General features: G+C 42.1%; 1 protein-coding gene across 3 annotated transcripts in view; it reads left to right on the forward strand.

Moving 5' to 3' along the window:
* Positions 1-11,814: 11,814 nt before the first annotated feature.
* DENND4A (DENN domain containing 4A) overlaps positions 11,815-21,538 on the forward strand; it is a 58,698-nt gene continuing 48,974 nt past the window's right edge. Inside the window, exons 1-2 of one of the 3 annotated variants that reach the window (XM_064456065.1) lie at positions 11,815-12,059; positions 20,519-20,604. The gene's annotated coding sequence lies outside the window, so the exon portion shown is untranslated. Of the gene's footprint in view, positions 12,060-12,378; positions 12,725-20,518; positions 20,605-21,538 lie in introns of those variants that run through there. The other 2 variants (XM_064456066.1, XM_064456068.1) reach the window with 2 other exon arrangements.

Below are 21,538 nucleotides of genomic sequence, written 5' to 3' on the forward strand. Positions count from 1 at the left end.
TGGAGCCAGACCAGGTTTCCCGCATTCTGACCCTGCATTCTGATGTGTGGAGGGTGCAGGGAAGGAAGGCAGACAGAAGATGCCTATTTTAGTAAGCCTCTCCAGGGAACACACATGCTTCAGACAGGTACACATTTGTTTCCTCTGACACCAAATTAATGGGAATTGATGTATTGATTCTGCAGTTCTCTGAAAAATTGCTTCAAGTTTTGGCCTGTTTCCAAGCTGGCTAGATGAAATGTACACACAGTTCAAGACAGATATTTAGTTATTCGAATACGAATACAGTTTAAAAAATTCAGTTCCCTGTGAAATCCAGAAGATAACAGCATTATGATTGTGCAAATAGTAGAGCCATTCCTGCTTCATATAGACTATTTTCCTGCCCAGCTACTCATTTTGGCTTAATACAACCAAACCCCTCTAAAATAACAGAATTATTAAGATACTTGCCGCTAGTGCAAATTCATTCAGTATTTTACATCTTGTGGTTTTTTCTTACCTGTTTTGAGAGTACACTGTTCCGAGCAAATGCAATCTGCAGTTCTGTGTTTGTGGAGAGTGTTTCAGGATTATGGCAGGGCTCTACCAAAATCAATACGTTACTGCCATCACTACTACTACTACTACTGCTGCTATTATTATTTTTTTTTAAAACAATAATAACCTGAGTCAGTCATTTGCCAGTCTCAAGGGTTAAAATCTATTGTCTTTGTGGGTATTCCCATATTTAACTAACTAAATACTGGCAAAGTATCCACCTCGTATACTGTATTTGTAGCCTATCTGTGCCGGGTAAGCTCCTGGTCCTGGAAAGAGAAAGCATCTTGTATTAGGGATGCATTTTCTTGCTTTGATCACCATGTCTCTGCTTTTATGATCTCACTTGGAAAGTTACTTGATGTTTCTTTATTTTGAGTGTCAGCATGGCTCCTGCAAATGTTTGAAGTCATCTTTGTATTTCATTTATTTTCTGGCAAAACAGCATCCATCTGCAGTTTAAGAATAGAACATATAAAAAAACTGCATATGACTCCAAAGCACAGAACACAGAATTTCTGGGCAAAAATTCTTTTCTCAGTTACACTTACATAACTCTGGAGTAGTGTCTTCATCTCTCTCGTTGTTACTCTGAAACCCATTTTCATTTCATTGTGTCAGACCCAAAGGATCTACCATATACGGCTAAATCCGATTTCATCACAACTGTTGTAATTTCCTAAGCAAACTTACAGTCTCCGAGTAAGTACATAAAAATGCCTTTACAGTACGTGGGCCTCAATACTCTAAGAAAAAAGAAATTCTGGTGTTGTCTGTTAGTAGCTTTCCATGCAAGTAAAAATACGATGTAGGTGGAGAACTGCTGAACTATCCGGAGCAGAGATTTTTTTCCACATACACAAGTAGAGAATCTGCACTGTATGGCTGAGCTTATTTTTAAAACATCATGTTCAACAGCTCTTTCTTTAAACAAAGAAATAGTTTGCTCTGAATTGTTTTATATTTATTCTGTATAACGCTGTTCCTTGGCTGTCCATGCTACCGAAACGCTGTTATGCTACAAGAAGACAGATTGCCTGGACTGGAAGCCCCAGCCCTGATTCAGGGAAGCACATGGTTTCCTTACAACGATTGTCATGATTGTAATTACTATTCAGTGTATGGTGCAATTGTTTTTGGTGTTTAAAACAAAACAAAACAAAGCCATTTTGGAAAGGAAAACATTAGAAAACAACATTAGAAAAAATAATTGTAAAATAGGAAGTGGTTGACCTTCAGGCGATAACTCCATCTGCAGTGCCTGCTATCCAGTGTTTCTAGTGATCAGAAAATGGAAAGAAAAAAAACCCATTAAATATCCCAACACTCCTCTTGAAAATAATGCACCTCCTTTTCTGTAGGTATAACATTTTACATCTCCTGTTCAACAGCTGCTAGTGTCAAAGGCCAAGCGAGCAGTACGTGGAATGCAGAGCCTGAAGTTTTTCAGCGGTTGCTGAAGGCAAAACCCTCTAAAGCTGTAGCAGATGTTCGCTTGCTTCCTGTCGGCTTATCAGCCCTGCAAAGACACTTCGTTTTTGTACTCGTTATGCGAAGTGTAACTATGGAGATCTAACACAAGCTGCGCAATAGCGATACGGTGAGTAGTTCTGTACGTATTTGGTTATGAATGATCAAGAGAAATATTATGGTTTCTAAGAATTCGCTCAAATTTTTCCATATGCCCATTAGTCATTCCCCTCGCACGACAAGAAAACGACAGAGTACAAAATAATTTAAGAAATACTACATTACTGCAGCTTTATAAAGATTAATTTAAGTGTCATTAATGAATTGTTCCTCACTGGACCTTCCATAGGATCCTTTCCAGTTTGACGTGCCCTTTTGATTGGGACTGTTGTCAGAGAGGAGTCCATGCAACGCATTTATGTGACACCGATAGTTACACACCGCACTTTGTGTTAGTTGCCGGCTTCATTAAAAACAAAAAAGCGAATTAGCATCTGCTGGGTTGCATTTCTGTGGTGAAATTCTTCACCAACTTCAGTTCACATCCCTTTGGTTAATGGGCAGAGTGGAGATGTGAGTTTGGCTTCAGTGTGCTCACGTTTTATCCGTAGTTTCTAGAACAGCATGAAATAAGGAGTGGCATCTCTCAGCTGACTGTGTTCCTCCAAGGCCTTGAATATGCTACAGAAGAGAGTTCTTAACTGTCAATTTAAAAATCGGTTACACTAAACATTTTTTGTTGAGTAATCCAGGTGCACCTCAGCTGTTTTAATTCCTGTTTATATTCATTAGGAGCTCCTGTAAATTATAACTTTAATGTGAATGACTATATGCAAGCGTTAAAACAGTATTCTGTTGCAGGGCTTTGAGCTAGCTTAATGAGACTGATTTTTACACTGTTGCATTTAAGTTGATATGCATTCCCCATCCCATACAGGCAAGACCCAGAGCGATTGGCTTTATTGCTTAATAGACAGGAGTTCTCTTGCCTCCATGAAACAGAAGAAACAAAGAAATTTTCTTTACATAAATCCTAGCACAGATATTTTGCTTTAAGTTTTTCACAGTAACAGCAAAGGATGGTTTTGGAATGGTTCCTCTGCCCGTGTTGAAACTGGAAACCAAAAGTGGCAGCTTTGGGCTGTCACTGGTAGACATGGTTATAGACATTCCCATGGGAAACAAAAGGTTTCAGAGCAACAGTGGCTCTGCTGGTGTTTGCCACATTTCATATAACGTATATATATAAGGAAAAAAAGCACTAGGTAACCGTTATTGCCATTTTCAAAATGTTGACGGCATTGCAAATCTGCGTTGGCCTGGAAAATGCAAATAGTGGGTCCAGTGGTTCCTTGAGTCTTCCTTCTACGAGTGGTAATCTGTTGTATTACAACATTACAGCCCATGTCCTCGAAGGAAATGAAGCGCTTTGGGACGATTGGTTCCAGGGGAAGTAGGTATGGTTAGTTTTTTGAGAAAATGAGCTTCCATATGAAAGCTGTAGTCCTAAAATCCAGTCGCCTTCCTGGGTGACAAGGCAGCACATGAAGCAAAAGAAGTTTTTGAAGGTGAAGGTATGAGGGACTTTATGAAAAGGACAGGTTCGCAGGCAAAAGATGGATTCTGAACTGAATGCAGTGATGGAAATTGCCCAAAGTATCTGGGAAAATACTGCAAGAAGTAGGAATCTGAAAGAGGAAAAGGGGACTAAAGGGGACCCAGGGATTAAACTCATACGAGTTGAGGGCTGAGGGTGGGAGTGTGGAGGAGATGAGGACAATTCATTGGGTGAGTTCCTGGAAGGGATGCAGTGAAGATATTAAAAGAGCAACGTATTGGTACTATGACTGGGTGAGGGATTTTTCAGTTGAAATATTTGAAAATAGAGGCCAGTATTTAGACGTAGACTGTAAGGGGTAGCACAATAGGAAGCAGGATGGATGAGATGGCTTAATAGGGCCTCATTGTAGTCAAATTAATTCAGTTTAAATAATTAATTCTCTTTTAAATTGACTCTATTCTGCACACTTGACATTTTGGAAAAGCTGCCATTCCCTGGCCTTCTGGTAAACGCTTTTGCATCTGTTTTCCATTGTTTCCTTCTTGAAAAAAATCCTTGTCACTAACAGGAACCATCAGCAGCATGGAACAAATTGGCTTGCCAAGGACATTTCCTCCAATCTCTTTATTTATACTGGAAGTATTCCTTTTTGTATTATGAGTCAGTCTGTGATTTAAAAAATTTGCCGTATATTAAGATAGTTTTGTACTGTCATTATGAGTCAAATTCAAACTTGGTTACATGAATTACTTCCACTGCATCAACATTTGGTGATACTTTTTCAAGGAGGTGATCAAGCAGTTTAATTAATCCGCAGTTCTGTCTGCCTACCTCGTTATACAGAGCTCCGCGCTGTTGCAGCAGAGGGCCCCCAGGTACGCATCAGATCAGATATGTAACTCTCCCTCTTCTGCTGCTAGTGCAGTGATTTTGAGACTTAAGCAGATAAGAAGGACCAGATCCATACTATGATTTGGGGCAGCTTGGGTTAAACAGATAAGTTTTGTATTTGACTCTCAAGGTGCTTCAGTTTGCGTTCACTCTCATCTCCTTTGTCAGCTCCAGGTTGTGGGCCAGTTGCTAAGGAAGCATTCATCTCCTCTGAACTTCCACGCTGAAGTCAGCAGTGCCGCTTTGGCAAAGGAATACAAACAGAAGTTTGAGTTCCAACTGCACGAGGGGTCTGTTGAGGTTAGGGGCTCCTTCGGGTAAGCTGGAGCAAATCCTCAGAGCTCAGGAAAGGGCAGAAGCTTGGCCTGACCTATATTCACAGTGACTCACCGGTGAGATTTAATGTTGTTCCTTTGTTTTGCCTCTGTTTCTCAGCAGTTGCTCACATTTGAAACAAGTGAACTCTCACCTAACCGAACTGATAGATGAGTGTAATTAGGCGCCAATATAATAAGGCCAGCAGTTGTAATAACGTAGGGGAACATTCCAAAGCAGTTACAGAAGAAAAGAGTTTCAGATAATTAGGAGTTGGGCAGTGATACAGATTTTAAAAGTACCAAAGATAAAATAACAGATACTAAAAATATCTATATTGAGATGAAATCCATTCTCTAGGAATTAGTAAGAAAATCATCCAAACAGGGGAGATTGTGGTGTATTGCCTTACTCTGGTGGGCTTCCACTTACACTTCAGAGAAGTATCTTACACTGAAGAAGGACAGACACAGGTCTGACTTACCACGGCAGTTGCAGTATTTTTTTTAACATGTTCTGTAGCTGTAGCCTTTAAAAAATTGGCTGTTTTGTTTCTACCTAGAAAAAATTATAATAATGAACGCTCTGGATCTTAAGTGACAGAAGCACTGACAGCAGGCCCTGAGATGCATTCTTTTAGTCAACCAGGACATATTTTTAAATACCTGTGGCTCTCTAGCTAATAGTTGGGGAGTGATGAATCTAGCGTGCAAATAGAAACATTGAAGTGCCTTTTTTATCTTCTTTTTCTTTTCTGCGTAATGTCTTTTCTGACTAGATGCAAAATTTTGAAAGCATTGAAAGGACTGTAAATACTGAAAGTATTTTGGAAGAAAGAAGTATTTTGAAAAGCGTTTTGAAATGCTGCAGAGTTTCACAAAAGCAGAGAAGCTGTGTTATGAGAACATCAGCTATAATGTGGGTCAGATTTTCAGTGCAGATGTGTCAGATGTGTTTTCTTGGAAACCCTCCATGACAGTTGGTGAGAAGAGTGACCCAATGTTCTCTCACCGTACAAAATAACTGTTCTGTTCGGTGATGTCATGTGGATGAAGCACTGCTTGCATTTCCAAAGCGGTGTCCTGTTCAAGCTTGTTCGGGAGCAGAGATTTTTCTCTCAGAACAGTTTCAAACAAGGAGTCTAGCAAATCTCTTTGGTACATCTTGACTGATCTCAATCTGACTTGGCGGTTTTCTGGATTTTAATGATCCAGTTTTATTTCCAGATAATGAGTATTTATGTAAATGAGATGTCTTAGGAATAAATATGGAAATTATCCCATAATATTAATTACAGGTTTTATGGTTAAAATACTTTATATATTAAAGGCAAATGGCGATGTGGATTGTCTTTGAGTTTATTAATTTAGTTATTTTGGCGGTTTGTTTTATTTTAACCTAATTTATATATGTTGGACAGTGTTTCCTGAACTAAAGAAAGCTATGTTATGTACCTGCATATAAAAAGGACATCAAAGGACAATAAAAATCAAAATGCATCACAAGTGGCAGCGGTAAATGAAAACCCAGATTTCAGAATGTTTTTGTCTAAGAATCAAATAAATTAGTTTTACTTGGAGAATCTCAGCTTAAGTGTTGTTAGCCATTTACTCAAAAATTAGATAGTTTTAAATTAATTATAATCCTTTGCACTTCTATAGCTGCTTCTCTTGAGAATCTCAATAGTGTTCTACAAACATTAATTAAGCCTAATAGTACTCCTGAGAAGTGGTTAACTGATAGACATACTTCACTTAACCCATCATGATGTACATGATCTCTAGACCAAAATACAAAAACTGTAAGCAGCAGGACTACACAAGAGTTTAGAGCCTGAAGTAAGTGTCTTAGCCTGACAAAACTGTGGGGACCGTTTAGATACGAGGAATGCAATCTCTTGGCCTAGGCATGATTTGAAGGTAAACAAAAGTGCAAAACCGAAGGAACTGAGATCCTTAGTGAAGGAAAGTGGTTTTGTATCTGATGTGAGAGAAGAAACCCACAGCACCACAGCATCACGAGGTGCGACTCTGGATGATGAATTGGACTGATTCAGAGAAAAGACTGCTATTTGCAGAAATCACCTCCAGATGGGCCAAAGAGCGTGAGTCCTAATTGAACCTTTAAGGCCGATGCATGAACAGCAGCGACAGCAGTTAAGTCCTTACTCTCACCCCTGAGGGTACAGGGGCTGCTGAAAATAGCAACAAAACAGCAGTATCAGTGTGTACATTTACAGCCCGAGACTGTTATTTTTGCTGGTGAATCTGCATACATAATTTCCTTCCTGATATTACTCCACAAAGAGAAGCTTTTGTTATTGTGCTTTACTGATGAGAGCAATACTTAAAATGAGTTAATGTTGGAACAGACAACAAGTCATTTTTGGTACATGCATTAGGATTCAGACCATCCTCAGGCAACCCTTCTGCTGCCCCATTCTCAAAAAATCTGCTGCAAATATTTGTCTTGGAGCTTCCAGTGTCTATGGGAAGAGCCATTTCAGAAATACACTCCAGCTGCACATACTTATTTGCCTACCGACAACAGGAGAAGAGTCTTGGCATCACTTGCTCGATGCCCCTACCCGCAGCAACACAACAAACCACAATGTCAACTGTTTTCTCACCAATTAGTACCAGTGGCCATCCAGTGGGTCTCTCATCACTCGACGTTCAGTAGTTGCCGCAGTGCTGCAACGTCTTGTGAACAGTTTTAGCATTTCTGAGGGAAACTTTATGATGCACGGTCTAAATTCTCAGGTGCGCACTCTGAAATTCTGAGGAAGCAAATCAGCACTGAAAAGCAAAATGATAATGAGTCTGCATCAGATTTTTACTTATAGAAATTATTTGGAAACATTTGGGTCTCCTTTTTGGATACATTTTCTTTGCTTTTTGTTTCCCAGCATTTCTGTGCTTTTGAGACTACGAACACTCACATAAATATTGGCAATAAATCCTTGCTGAGAAAGTTTACCCGCCGGAGGAAAATCTGCTCATTTTATCCATGCAGAATGCCTAGACACTGCAATTAGACTTTATCTTTACTCATACACAATAAAATTCTTTATTTGCATTTTGTGAACTGTAACTCATGATGTACGTGACTCTGACACCTAATGACCCCCCTGCAGTACTTCTGCTGAGTTTAGTGGCCTTTGGATCAGAGCCTGTGTTCGCTTCATTTCCCCATATTTTTAGCTGCTTCAGTAAGTTCTTTATCTAGAGAAGGGTCTGAAACCTTTTTTTTTTTTTTTTTTTTTTTGCATATATGCATGATATTCTATTGCCTCTTTTATAATTTATAAGAAGTAGTTTCCCTGGAGTGCAAAAAGCTTTTCAGAAATACTATACTTGAAGCAGCAAAAGGAAGGGTAACTGCACTGTTGTACTGCTGCATCATAATATTTAAATACTTTATTACTTCATAATCTGTCCTAGAATTTAATCGTTCCAAGCAGGGATGGTCTCTTTATGTCAAAAGGGATAAGTTCCAGATTTTCAAATATGCCTATATAAAAAACCCCACCAAGATGTTGCTTCGTTTTCAGTGTGATTCCAGCTTGCCAAAGGCTCCATTTTACTGCACAGCCTTCCGGGTGTAGATCCATTACTGCACTGTAAAGTGGGTTACTGGACAGCGTAAGGCAATTCATCCTCTGAAATGCAGAGTGTTGGTTTGCCGGTTACATGGTTTATAATTATCCATTATCGTTATCTTTATAGTTATTTTTACCAAGGTTACAGATACGTCGTGTCTATTTGAAAGATGTTCTGTTGGGTTCTTTTGGAGTCTCATTCTTCCCCCCTGTAGACATAAGCGAGCAGTGCACATAGCACAGCCAAGGGAGATAAAAAGGAATAAAACTACTAAGAAAGTGAACAGATTAAACCCCAAATTGCATACTTAAGAAACTGAAATACTTTTGCCTATGGAAGCCAGTTTCTGCCAGGAAATACTGTGAATAGTAATAGCTGCTCCTTTTTTCCCCCTTTTTCTTTTTTTTTTTGAGCACTGCTGAAGCACTGCTGAATTACAAGTAGTCAAATCTCACAATCCTGGGACAAAGTCTATCAAAACCATGTCCTGGGACAGGGTCATCCTCCATTCCATTCCTGGCTCTGTCACTGACCATCTGCCACTTGTCCTCTGCCTTGCTGGAGTTTACCCATGTGTAAAATGCACTTAAAATAAGAAAAAACATACTTTGAAAATTACTTTAGTGCCACAAGCTAGAAATTTGGGGTTGCAACATGGAAAAAAATGGTTCTGTGGTTGCCAGCCCATAGGAGCCCTGCGCGTCTCCCTGGCCTCACTCCTGGGGAGGCTAAATCTGGCTGACAGCACTCCACCCTGCACTCGAGAGGCAGCAGAATACCACATTAAACATGCATGATGCCTGCCCACCTGCAGTTGTTAACTTGCTTAATTAACTTACTACGCACAACAAGAATCTGATCCAACACTAACTGGAATTAATAGGAAGACTTCTGTTGACTTCATGGTCTTGGGGTTGGTCTCCGTATGAGTGCAAGGACCACTGCCTAGAGCTCCCTGAAGCCCCCACGAAGGGAAAGGCTCTGTTTGACTGACACACAGACACATTTCTGTGCAATGAGCCCGCAGGAGCCGGGCAGACAGTAAATCTGTCTCTGCCTGTACAGTAACACCATTCACTGGTGCTGCGCTTTATTCAGAAGTAAATACAGCACTATAGTCATTCTTTTTCATAGACCCTTTCGCACATGGCTTTAGACAAGCCTTAATGTGGAAAATTGATGACAAGCTATGCAGGAAAGCTCAGCGGCTAGATATGTTAGCAAAGGTGACTTGATAGAGGTGGTGACAAGCTAATAATGAAATGGAACATTGCAATTAAATGTGCTGGTGGGGAAGAAAGTGTGCCACAGCCAGGAGAGTGAGCGAGCAGCAGGTAGGTCATGGAGAGAAAGCAGAGGCTTGATGGAAGAGGGTGGGAAGGGGCGGGAGACGTAAGAACGGGAAGGACAGGACAGAGATAAGCGCTGTTTTAGCTGCGATGGTAGGATTGGGCAGGATGGTAGGATTGTTTGGTGTTTGGATCAGGCCTTGCATGGTGAGATCCACGTCCCTGACTGTGATTTGTTGACATTGACGCTGTATGTAATTAAATGTTGATAAGTCCTAGAAGGACAGAAACGGTGGAGGGAAATAAACAGGTCAGGCTATAAATTAACAGCAAATCAAAGAAGTCTACACCAAGTTTTACCTATGACATGAGCTGAAAAGTATGAAAACTGCCACAGAATGTTTAGGGATTACATTTCTGTAAAATATAACTTTCCATTAGAAATACTCAAGAATATTTTAATGGTTACGAACCTAAACTGTGAGAGGTGAACTATTCACACATGAAATGCAGTGATTTTGCCTCAGTATACCCGCAGCTGAAACAATACTCTTAGAAGTAGGCACAGACCCATTAATCTTGCATGTTAATGCTGAAGACTGAAATTATGCCTACATGAAAAACGAGCAAGGGCAGAGAGAGCACAGAATAGTTTGAATATCAAGATTACTAATACAAACCAGAAGATGGACTTCATTATTGCTATTTATTTGAAAAACATTTCCAGGATTATTTTAATCCAGAAACTGTCAAAGGATTTCGAAAAATTTCTACCAGCATGGTACAGAGTTTAAGGGCTCACTACAGAACACAGACCCGCTTGCTGTAAAAAATACAGAGGTTCTGGGTTCTTGATCTCTCCCTTAGTCCACTGTATATTTCTGAGGGAGAAAAAGTCCGTATGGGTGTGGCTAGAAATGCATTTTACGTAGAAATACAAGGAATGGGCAATGTTGTTCTTGTAGTCCCTGCCTGGGATAGGGGCTTGACACATTCCTCAGTCAGTATGCTGTCTGTTGAGAAAAAAAAGAGACAGGCTCGGCTCACAAATATCAAACCTGGCAGCAGAAAGCTGTGTCTGCGTGTGCAGGCTTGCACATGGGTGCTTCTGCCTGGGGAGAGCCTGGCTTGTGTCAGCTGCTCTTTCTTACACGGGGGGTAGGAGTAGCAGCATTTCTGCTGTAAACAGTTGTCTTAATAAAAGCATGTGGGGGAAAAAAAATCTTATTTTGTACATTTTTTGCTTTTATATCCTCCTATTTGGTCAGATTTTTCAGAGGGATGAGGTAAACTAATACAGCAGGTTTGAATGTACGTACGCATTTACAGTCCAAACTCAGAACTTCATATGAATTTTCTGTCTTTATAATGAGCCATATTTAAACCCTCCAGCCAAACGTCCAGAACTGAGGGAAGCTTGAATTCAAAGCCAAAATTGTACGGTTGGAACTTATCCCTAAACATCACTTCAGAAATAGCACATTGGGATAAAATTTTGAAACCCGGGGTTGCAGTACTGCCAGAAAAGTAGTATTTTTGTGTGTCGGTACAAGCAGGACTCATTTTGTTGTGCTCAGCAACATCTTGACACGCCGCACTAATCTGAGCCGCGCGCTTTTAAAAGATTATTTTTGTCTCGGGTTCTTTTCCTAGGCTTTGATGCAACAACCTGGTGCGGGTTACATCAAGCCTGCAGAAAATCCCCCGTTTTCTCTTCCCTCGGTTTCCAGACAGCCGCCACCTCCTCCGGGTCCTGGCGGCGGGCGCCGCAGGTGAGCGAAAAACTGGCATATTTGGGCCGGATATTAATTTATGTTTAAATTAAAGGTGCTGCCAGCGGGCGGGAGACGCCGTAGGGCAGAGTGGGGAGGGCAGAGTCGCGCCCCTGGTCTGCGCGTCGTATTTTAGGCTGTGCTTAAGGGGGGTTTCACCGAGGGCGTCCTGCTCCCCCCCATCACGGAGCGGAGCCGCCGGCGCCGCTCCCTGAGGAGGGAAGGAGGGAGGCGGGGGCCGCTGGACCCGGGCCCCCCCGCTGCCAGGCCCGCCCTGTCAGCGGGAGCCCTCAGAGGCGAGCGGAGACGGCCGCGAAGGCAGCGCGGTGGCGGCGGGGCAACACCGACCAGCAGGGCCCGGCGGCGCCCGCCTCCCGCCCCCCGTGACAGCCAAGATGGCGGCGCCAGGAGGCGGCGCGGAGGGGAGGGGGGATCCCGCCTGAGACGCCCACACGACGGGGAGTCGGAGGCGATCGGGCGCCGCTAGGATGAGATAAGGGCGCCAGGACCGAGAGCGCTTTCCCCCCCTCCCCTTCCCCGGACCCCCTTCGCCCTCCCGCTCCCTCGGAGGCACTGGTCGCGGGTCCCCCCGCCCCGGGGAGCGCGGCCCCCACCTGAGGTGAGGGCTGCGGGGCGGCGAGGGAGCGCGCCGGGCTGTCACCGCGGTGGTGGTGGTGGCGTTTCTCTGAGGAGATACGGCGGGGTGGGCGCTGTGGGCCGGCGGGGAGGGAGGGGGGGCGTCCGCCGGGGCGCGCCGGGCTGTCTGTCCCGGGCGGGGGCGAGGGGGCCCGGCGGGAGGCCGGGCTGAGGGGAGCGCAGGGGCGGCGGGAACTTTCCGCTGGGCCGCAGTGGGGGTGGGGGGGGGTGGGGGAAACTTTCTCCTTTTCGCCATCGGCCCGACGGTTCCCGCCAGCCCCGCAGCCGCCGGGGCGAGGGGCGGGCCGGGGGAGCGCACCCCCGGCTCGGCGTGCGGGGCCAGGCGCTCCTCAGGGCGGAGAGCCGCCCGCGCCCTGACGGAGCTCTCCCCGCTGACCTGCCATGTTACAAAGGCAGGGCAGCAGCGTGCTGGCGGGCTTGGGGAGAGAACCCGGCCCGGGGTGCGTGATTCCCGAATAAATGTGGGATTTTTTTTTTTCCTTTCCACGCAACGTGCGCTGCGTCAGCTGGAATCGCACAGGTAGCGTTCAGCCTTGGGCGTGCGTATTTTTATTGCGCCTTTCCCTTTGGCTCCCCCAAGCCTGGGTTACTGCCCACCTGGATTAATGCGAAGCGCCGGACGCGACGGTAAAAATTAGCCCTGACATTTTTATCTTTGTGCTGTCACGATGTGTGCGTGTAGCATAAGTTGCTGGCCAGGGGATGATAATCCTTAACAACTTCCTAGCGATGGTTGTTATTCCGGAGTAATTTCGAATGGGCTGCGCTTAAAAATGTGCCGCCTCTGAGAATGTTGATTTGCTAAAAATGAGGTCTTGACTTGGCGCTTAGTTCTGAAGTTTAATTTTTTTGAATTAACAGAGTAGAAGCGTGGTGTTCTGGACAGCTTTTAACTTCATTTCACAATTTTTTCTGGAAGTGTTGCTCAACTAGAGGTTTCCGTAAAAAAGTGTTACATTACAGTACGTAATCTTTTGCTTTCTGAATGATTAAACACAAATATTTAATCTTGGCAAGTATCTGTGGTGGTTTAGGAAAACTAATTGAGCTAGTCTAGCCAGGGAAGGTCGAAGGGGAGTAAATGGATTATTTCTGGTTTGTGTGTCTAGCATATAAGTCTGACTTTGTAAGAGTCTCCCGTTTCTCTCTTCTTTTTAAGAAATTAATATATTTACAGTATTGGAGAAACTCTGTCTTGCTTTTAGAGTATTGAGGTGTCTGTAAGCTCAGTTAAAGTGAACATTAAGGTGGAAATGCATCTCTCGTAAGTGAAGCTAAGTTTTCTAGGGCTAATTGACTTCACATGAAGATTGCTTTAATTATCAAAAATAGAGCATTAGAGTTTTGTGGTTAGCTTTTGGGGAAGGGGAAAATTGCGTGGAGCCTTAAAGACAGAAGAAAAAGAGATTAAGCTTCTCTCTAGCTTTAAGAGCTCGTGTGATATACATGATTTACTTATTCTAGAAATGTTAGGGTCCAGCTGGATGAGGTACTTTCCTCAAGTTTGTGAGCAGCTTCTGCTCCTTTGGAACAGGCTTTACCCAATGGGCTCTTCTAAACAGTGAATTTACTAGAAAGTAGCACAAAAGATAAGATCTGTTTCTGCAAGCAGTAAGCCAAAAGGCACTAGGACCATTTTTTAAAATACAGGCTTACTTAGAAATGCTTTTTCCGGTATTAAGGATGTTCATAAGCGTGAGTTTTCATATTTTTTGTAGCAGTGTGGTGGCGGGTCTGCATTTCTGGTCAACAGCTTGTTCCATATGTTTTACTTGGATATAGCACCGGGAAGGCACTTGACGGAATTTCTATATGTGTTAATGGCAATAGTAGCAAATTTGTGGTTATGTAGCCAGAGTTAATTATTAGTTAGTAAAAGCATAAATATTGACATAGCCTGGCACATACTACATACAGGGCTCACATGAGCGTAGCTGATTCAGGTCAAGCTTAGGAACAATATAAATAATCTGGTCCTATAAATTATGTGCTTGAACGGGAAAGTAGCAAGGAAGAGGGTAGAGCCCAGCTGGTGGTCTGAAGAGAATGAGGTTGTCTCAGGAAGGTGTCTAAATAATACTTCAGTTTTATGTCATTCTTACAAAGGAATTGTGGGCACCACTGTTCAGAAGCCAGTCTGGCAATTTTTAATCTACAGGATTTTGCATTGAAGGATTTATTAATTTCTGGGTAAATTCCTGCTGTAGTGTGTGACACCTAAAGAAAATTGTCTTGTGATTCTTCCATAGAGGAAGATGGTATCTAGACCAAGCTGAACAACAGTGGGATTTGTTAATCTTGAGGTTTTAAGACTGAAAAAAAGAAATTTGCAGCATCACTTAAATATTCAACATCCCTTTTCGATTTCCATCATACTTCCCAGCAACTGAATTGGGGTCAGCATTGCAAGTCAGTGTAGGTGGAAATGCTTTTTATAACAGTGGCTGTAGAAACAGTTGCACTCGTGGTCAAACTCCAGCAGGTTGTGGAAAGGGAATAGTATATTAGCTGCTTAGTCGAAATCTTTCTCAGTCTTAAATATCTCCCGAAATGAAGACTTGTAGGAAGCCTTCTTTCCATTCATTGCCCTTTACTCACCGTTGACCTTAATTTTTAAATATGGTGTCGGCGTGACCAAAAAGTTGGAGGCTAAAATGTTGCACAATTTATATTGGTTTAAAAAACAAAAAAGTAGATGTAACCTTGTAACCTTGCTCAAACATAAAGTTTGAGGCATTGGTGATTTCCAAGTATCTCACTGTCTGACGGAGGGTTCCAGTAGCTCAGGCTTTGATACATCTGTAGCTGTGGATTTAAGGTATTTGCTCTGAAGTTTCCTGGAAAGAACTGTAACGCTTCTCAGGGGGAGGGGGAAAGGACCAAAAAAAAAGACACCAAGATAATAATTTCTGTTTAAGTGCCTTAAAAAAACATGATGCAATTTATGTGGATTGGTGTATTTCTAGTATGATTCTCTTGTTTGTTAAAGAATTTAGATCTGGCTTCTCTGTGTTGTATTGAAATTTCAGGGTATTTTTTTTTACGTTGACTCTCAAAAAAACCCCAAAACTGCCCAGCCTGCCCCCCCTTCACAATTCCCCCCCCCCCCCGCCCCCCGCCCCAAACCCTGTAGAGATTTAGCACCTTTGAAGAAAGCTTAGGTTGAGCTTGCACAAAAAGCAAAGGTGGAGGTGTGGTTTAGAGACTGAGTTGTACTTGACCCTCACCCTTCTGCTGTAGCCTCTCTGGGTGGTCTTAGGCAAGAGCACAGAAAAGGCCCTGCATCTATTCCCTTATATATAAATTCTGTATATACATAATATTTGCTACTGCAAGGATAAATAATGTGTTTCACATGAAATAAGCAATTTTATGCCATACTAAAAGCAGTAAATCCTTGCAAATCCTCTGCAAGCTAAAGCCAGTTATTCCTTGCTTTAATTGAGGATAGCTAACAGGTAGGAGATGAATATGTATAAACAGGGAATGAATCAACTATTTAAAACTGGCTATTTCTAACAGTGGTACTGACCAAGTAGTTACTTCAAGTGAACAAGGTTCTTTGCTGTATTGCATAATAAGCCTTGGATATTTTGTGCTATCCTTCAGCTCAGGCTTAGTCTATGGCTGGTCTAGAAGCTTGGTCTATGACTGGTCTGGAAATCCTCTGCTGAGGTACTTATGCTTATAAAGTGCCCCCACAGACTATAGTGTCAAAACTAAAATGTATGGTGAAGCTATGTGAGGCAGAGATGCTGAGAGGTTTGATCTACAACAGTCACTTTAGTAGCAGTCTATGATGCAGAAATAGTCACTTGTAGTTCCCTAAAGAGCTCAGAAGCAGTATGAGGAGGAAATTGTGAAGGAGAAGTGGAAAGCCTTCAGAAAGTCTTGGCCCTGATCTTTTAAATGGCATATTTCTACCTTTTCAAAGTCTACTTGCATGATTAGATATAGGGTTACTGTAGAGGCTGAAATAGTGAAATTAAAGTAAGCAATGATGGATGGAGGGTGGGGAGTGAAAGAAGAAGGAGCTATGGTATAGAAATAGGATGTGAAGAGTAAGGAGGATTGTTAGAAGTAAGTTAGCCAATTATATCCTCACTATTTAATTTTTACTTTAAAATTTGACTTTTTAAAAATTGGGTCAGAAATTGTTAATATTTATATTATTTCAATTTAGCCATCTGAAATAAAAGTGGACAGGCAGGAAGTGTATCATATAAGTTGTATATACGTATATGCAAATGAAGAAGTCCCAAGAGGAAACCCCCGCTTTTTTTGCATGCAAGCGTTATGTGAACAAAGAGAAGGGGTTTGTGGGCTGAACTCTTGAGTTTTGGTTTTGTCTTGAGCGTCAGAAGAAACTTGTGGGCTTAAGGAATTATTCTCAGTTTTGCAGCTGAGATCAGGAACTAGTCTAGCTTCAAGAGCTTCCATATGTCAGCAAGATTGTCTGCGTGTATTTTGACTATAAAAATTCCAGTGAAAGAGGCAATGCTGTCCAGATCCTGCAAGTGCAAAAGTAATCAGGCTCTGCACAGTGCTGTCTGTGAAATCGTGGTACGGGAGCAGTGTTCTGACAAACTGTACAACTCTGTAGCTACCTTGTATGCTGAACTCCTGCGCAGGACAGTGAAACCTCATTATGTAGAGCACCAGGGGCAAACTGTCCTATGAGTACTTTTCTTGTAATATTTAACATGTAAGGTGGCTCTCCCTGACTCAGTACGCTCCAGCTTTTCTTTTAAGGGTGTGGTTATTTAATAATTTTCATCCAAAGATGGGGAAGGGGTTTTAAGATATGTCTGCTCTATGTTACAAAGAGGTATTCTGAGCTGGCTTTGGAATCCTGAAGCAGCAGTGACCTTAGCATGTCATTGCACTTCAGCTAATTTACTGTGATTATCGGTGGGAACCCTAATGTTGCTTTATATTGCTTTGCTGGCTAACCTAGCGAGGAAACTGTCACAGCAGTACGTGTCAGTTGATAGATCTATTTGTAGCTGAACTGGTAGCAGTACGTTCACGCTTATTTTTCTGTGGGGTAGATGATGAAAATTTTGCTAACTGGATACAGGGGTTTACTAGATGAGGGAGGTATTAGTTGGTGTTATCGCTCCATTAAACCTTTCCAGTGTGGTGTAGAACATCTGCAAACAGCAGTCACAGCCCTGCAGTTCCAGTCTATGTACATCATCCACTCAGTGGCTATAATTTGCAGCATGGCTGGGTTCAGTTTTCTTACCTTACAGGACACTTTTGCTGGCCTGAGAAGAAGAATGTCAAATGTTCGAAGTCACAATTACAGTGTATTTTTAAATGTAGCAAAAAAAAAAAAATGTTAGAAACAATTCCCACCTGTCTTTCCCTCCACCACACCATGAATTCAAAGTTTTAGTTTGGGTAGAGAATGGCTTCAAAACTAAACTGAGGTTGGCGTGTGTGTCCGAACATGGCTTGGTGAAATCAGGCCACTTCTGTCACTCTTGGTCGATGCACTTTGACATTTTCAGTGACAGGTTTTGGGTTTGAAGCTCAATATTGCAAGATTTGCTGCTTTCGTTTACCTTTATCTACTGTGCCAAGGAAAACAGAACACTATGTTTGGGGGACTTCTCCTTTTAACAAGTTGTTGTATAATAAGTAGCTGTGCAAAAAACATGGACTAGCTGCCCTCCTGAACTGGGTTTGGGATGAAGTAATATTTACACTTTATAGTGCTTGCTTTGGCATCCCTCCCCCCCATGTGCTATAAACTGGATTCTGCATCCCTCTCTACAAACACAGTTGTACTTCAGAAATTGTTTCCATTCTTTGGTTGTGCTTTTTGGCCATAAATACTGTCATCTAGAAAAAAAAAAAAAAACAAAACAAAAAAAACCAAAAACCAAAAAAACCCAAAAGCAGACGTTTTAAAACCAGCCATGTTAGGATTTGTCTCTGTCATGAATCTTGTGAGATACTTGAACATCACTCTCTTGAACTTTTGTAGTTGGGGTTGAATACTGTGGGATTTTGCTGTGATACAACTCTAACAAACATCTAAGCAGCCTGGGCCTTCTTAGACCCTGTTAGTCAATGGTTTTATTTTATTGAGACTAAAAACAGCAATGAAGATGACCCAAATGGAAGACTTGGTGAGTGACGGTGGAAAGTATAGAAGATGGGGAAGATGCCTGATCTCTCCCTCAGGGTGAAGTCTGTTCCTTCCTGCCTTCTCTCTGCCAGTAATTCTGCTTCCTCCTCTAAGCTTTGATACTCTCGATGGCCAGTTCTTGCTCACTGACTGCAGCCATCTCACTGAATCTACATTAGCCTCTGAATTTAAGCCTAATTTTTCTTTCTTCCTGGGCATTGCTGAACAAATCTGCTTTTCCCTCAGTTCTTGGCTTGCGGTCCTATTTTCTGCTCCCAAACTCATAGTCTTATGTTCTGTCCCTGCGCTCTTATCCAGCACTTTTCTGTTTCCTGGGCACCTCTTAGAGATCCTCTGTTGCCAAGTTTTCTGAGCTCTCTTGATTTATCTTCTCTGCCATTTGGATGAGAGTGTGTTAACCATGAGTTGGTAGATGATTCTGAATGGGCCTGCAAAAAACTTGATAGCAATTCCGGTCTAGTGGTGTAGGGGCAGAACCATGTTGGGTTATTCTTGTTTTGCCTTTTTTTTTTTTCCACATGCAAATATGTTTCTTAATACTAGTAGTACTATTGATGCACCGCCAAAGGGAGCTTAGTGGAGGCTAGTGGCTTCTTGTTAATTTGTAGTGGGGTAAAAATGTAGGTCCTTTGCACCTTGTTTCTTGAACAAGTAGGTCTTGATAGATGGAGGACAATAAACTGGTTGTAGTACTTGCAGCTTGTGCAACATATTTACAAAACAGAGCTGCAAGTTCTCCCTGTGTTCCTTGTGATGTGTAAATGTATATTTTTCTTTAACTTTCCTCATTGTCCTTCCAGAAAGTTGACTGGGAAAGATGGTTTTTGAAGTGTCCATGGGGAAATTATTAATGTGTTAATACTGCTTATTTCTTAGACTTTTTGCAGCTGTGCCTGAGGTCTGCAGGTGATCCCCAAAATTATAATTTCTGATACTCATGGAAACTTTATGTTCCAGATCAGGTCACTGGACAAAAACGTGCTACTGCTGCATGCCCTCTTTGTAGTCTTGTGTAAAAATGTTCAAGGTCAGTTACCAGCAAGTAACTGACTTTGACTGGTGCTAGCCTGTAGTGCTGTACGGATTAGGGAGACTTGCACCAGGGGCTGGATTAGCTCTCCAGGGTGTTACCTGCCCACTCATTGCTGTAGGAGTAATGAACTAACGGTACCAATTGCTTGTGCATGACCTGAAATAAGTTGTCGTGTACATTGGGGTTATGAATAGAACCTTGAACTTTGTGCTCCCCAAAATATAATTCTGATGACGTAGTGTAGGGTTTTCCCCCAAAATTTTTCCACTTCAGGAGCCGAAGCAAATATTTTGTGGTTTGCATAAGCACTCTTGAGATGTGTTTCTTCCCAGCTTGCTTATGTTACGTTTTGTTTTCTGAAGTCTTCTCACGGTAATCTTCTAAGAGTGTTCTCCAAGCCCTGGCAAATAGAAGCCTTGTTTAGACAAAGTTTATTTTTGACTACAGCCTTGCTGATGCTAATGAGTTGTTTTGGGAGATTGAGAGCATCCCCGGTGAGGTATTCTCCTCAGTCTTGTGGTGGAAAGCTGTTGCTTCAAAATGCTTAAATGTAGCACAGGCTGCCTGGCTTGCATGTGCCTCGGTGTAAAACACAAGCTCAAGCTGTCTGTGGTCATACTGATGTTTAAAAGTGGTTGTACTAGTGACGCACTGTTTCTCTTCAGATATAGTAATTGTGACAGTAAGTGGCAAGAAGACTATAACACCAGCTGCAAGAATGGGGAGCTGGAATAAGGTGGCTAAATGGAAGAGTACATGTGTATTGCCGATTGTGGAGTAAGAAAGATCTGCTTAAGTATCAGAATCATGGAACAATGTCTTGAAGTAGACTTTGAGAGGTTATTGAGCTAAAAGACTTTCATAGCTGGCAAACACGTATGAATAGGCATGGAATGTATTTATCAGAAAATAGTGGAAGAGTTGAAATAATTTGAAGTGGCTGGCTCAAGCGTTCTTTGATTTATTTTGGGTTTTTCTTAAAGCATTAAATGTTGTTTACATTGTTAAAATATCAGTGCAGTGTAAAACTTGATGTTTTGTTTCTTAAGTTTAAAATCTGGTTTCATGTACTTTTTTAATAGTTAAGTGACATGTAACATCTTGAAAAGTGACTCCTTCAGCAATTCACAATGTTCATTTAATGTGACTGGTGCAGTGGAGTGTGCAGCAAGTGTAAGTTTCAACAAATAGGTGCATGGTTTAATTTTTATTTTTACTGTTTCTATAGGGAATGAAACTTTAACAAGAAGTCTATGTTAAAGCCTGGCTAACAGCAAGAGAGGCAAAGTGTAGAAGCAATGCCCTGATGAAAAGGTAGGGGACACATTGAAAGAGTTTTCAAAAGGTTTGTGTTCCGATTTGAGAGAATTCCTGTGATATTTGAGGTGCTTCTGCTGTGTTCCCAGGATTCTTTGCTTGCTGTGAAGAAAACACTGGGGGGGAAAAAGGCTTGTCTGTCACTTTTGTCAGGCAGCTTTGGAAGTACAGGGGTGGGATGAAGGGTTTGCTCTGGGTAACTGCAGTTACTCACATATTCTCTGGACTGTTGTGCTCTCATGTGATTTGTGCAGTGTCATGGCTGAGAAATGGTTCTGAGTAGCCATAGCAGGACTGACTGATCCAGTTAACTTCATTTTGCTCTTGCATGACTAGCCACCACATTTCTGAGCTTTGGCAGCATACCTCAATGGGATAATGCAGCAGTACACATGTGAGACTGAAATGCTAGGGGCTGTTACAACTTCACTGGCAATTTTTAAAAATTGGCACTGCTTTGTCTTTCTGTTTGTCTCCTCTTCATGTGCCTTCAAAGGACGGAGGTTCTTGCAATATGATAAATGCTTAGGAAAAAAACTCACCATTTTTAATAAAGCTTTGAACTATTTTAAAAAAAGATGTGTTTCAGAGCCCTATTCCGGTTTCCAACGTACACTGGGAGACGTTCATTCCTTGTTTACAAATGGAACATCTCTTTGGAGTCAGGCTAACAAAGTAAAATGTCACCTGCCTTAGACAGCTAATGGACCTAATAAGGAACTCATTAAATCCCGTATTAATTTTCTCAAAGCAAAGTGCAGGAAGGAGTGGGAATGGAGACAAGGAAGATTAAAAGATTACAAGGCAGTTGTGTTTGTGTCTGCCAGAGGTGGACTGGCGCAGTTGTTCTAATGGAGTCGGGTGGTCCTTACTGCTGTCTTGCACAGGTCACATACCTCTTGCACATACAAAAGGCATAGAGTAAACCCTT

This window comes from Phalacrocorax carbo, chromosome 7 (assembly GCF_963921805.1).
Source record: "Phalacrocorax carbo chromosome 7, bPhaCar2.1, whole genome shotgun sequence".
Classification (NCBI taxonomy): domain Eukaryota; kingdom Metazoa; phylum Chordata; class Aves; order Suliformes; family Phalacrocoracidae; genus Phalacrocorax; species Phalacrocorax carbo.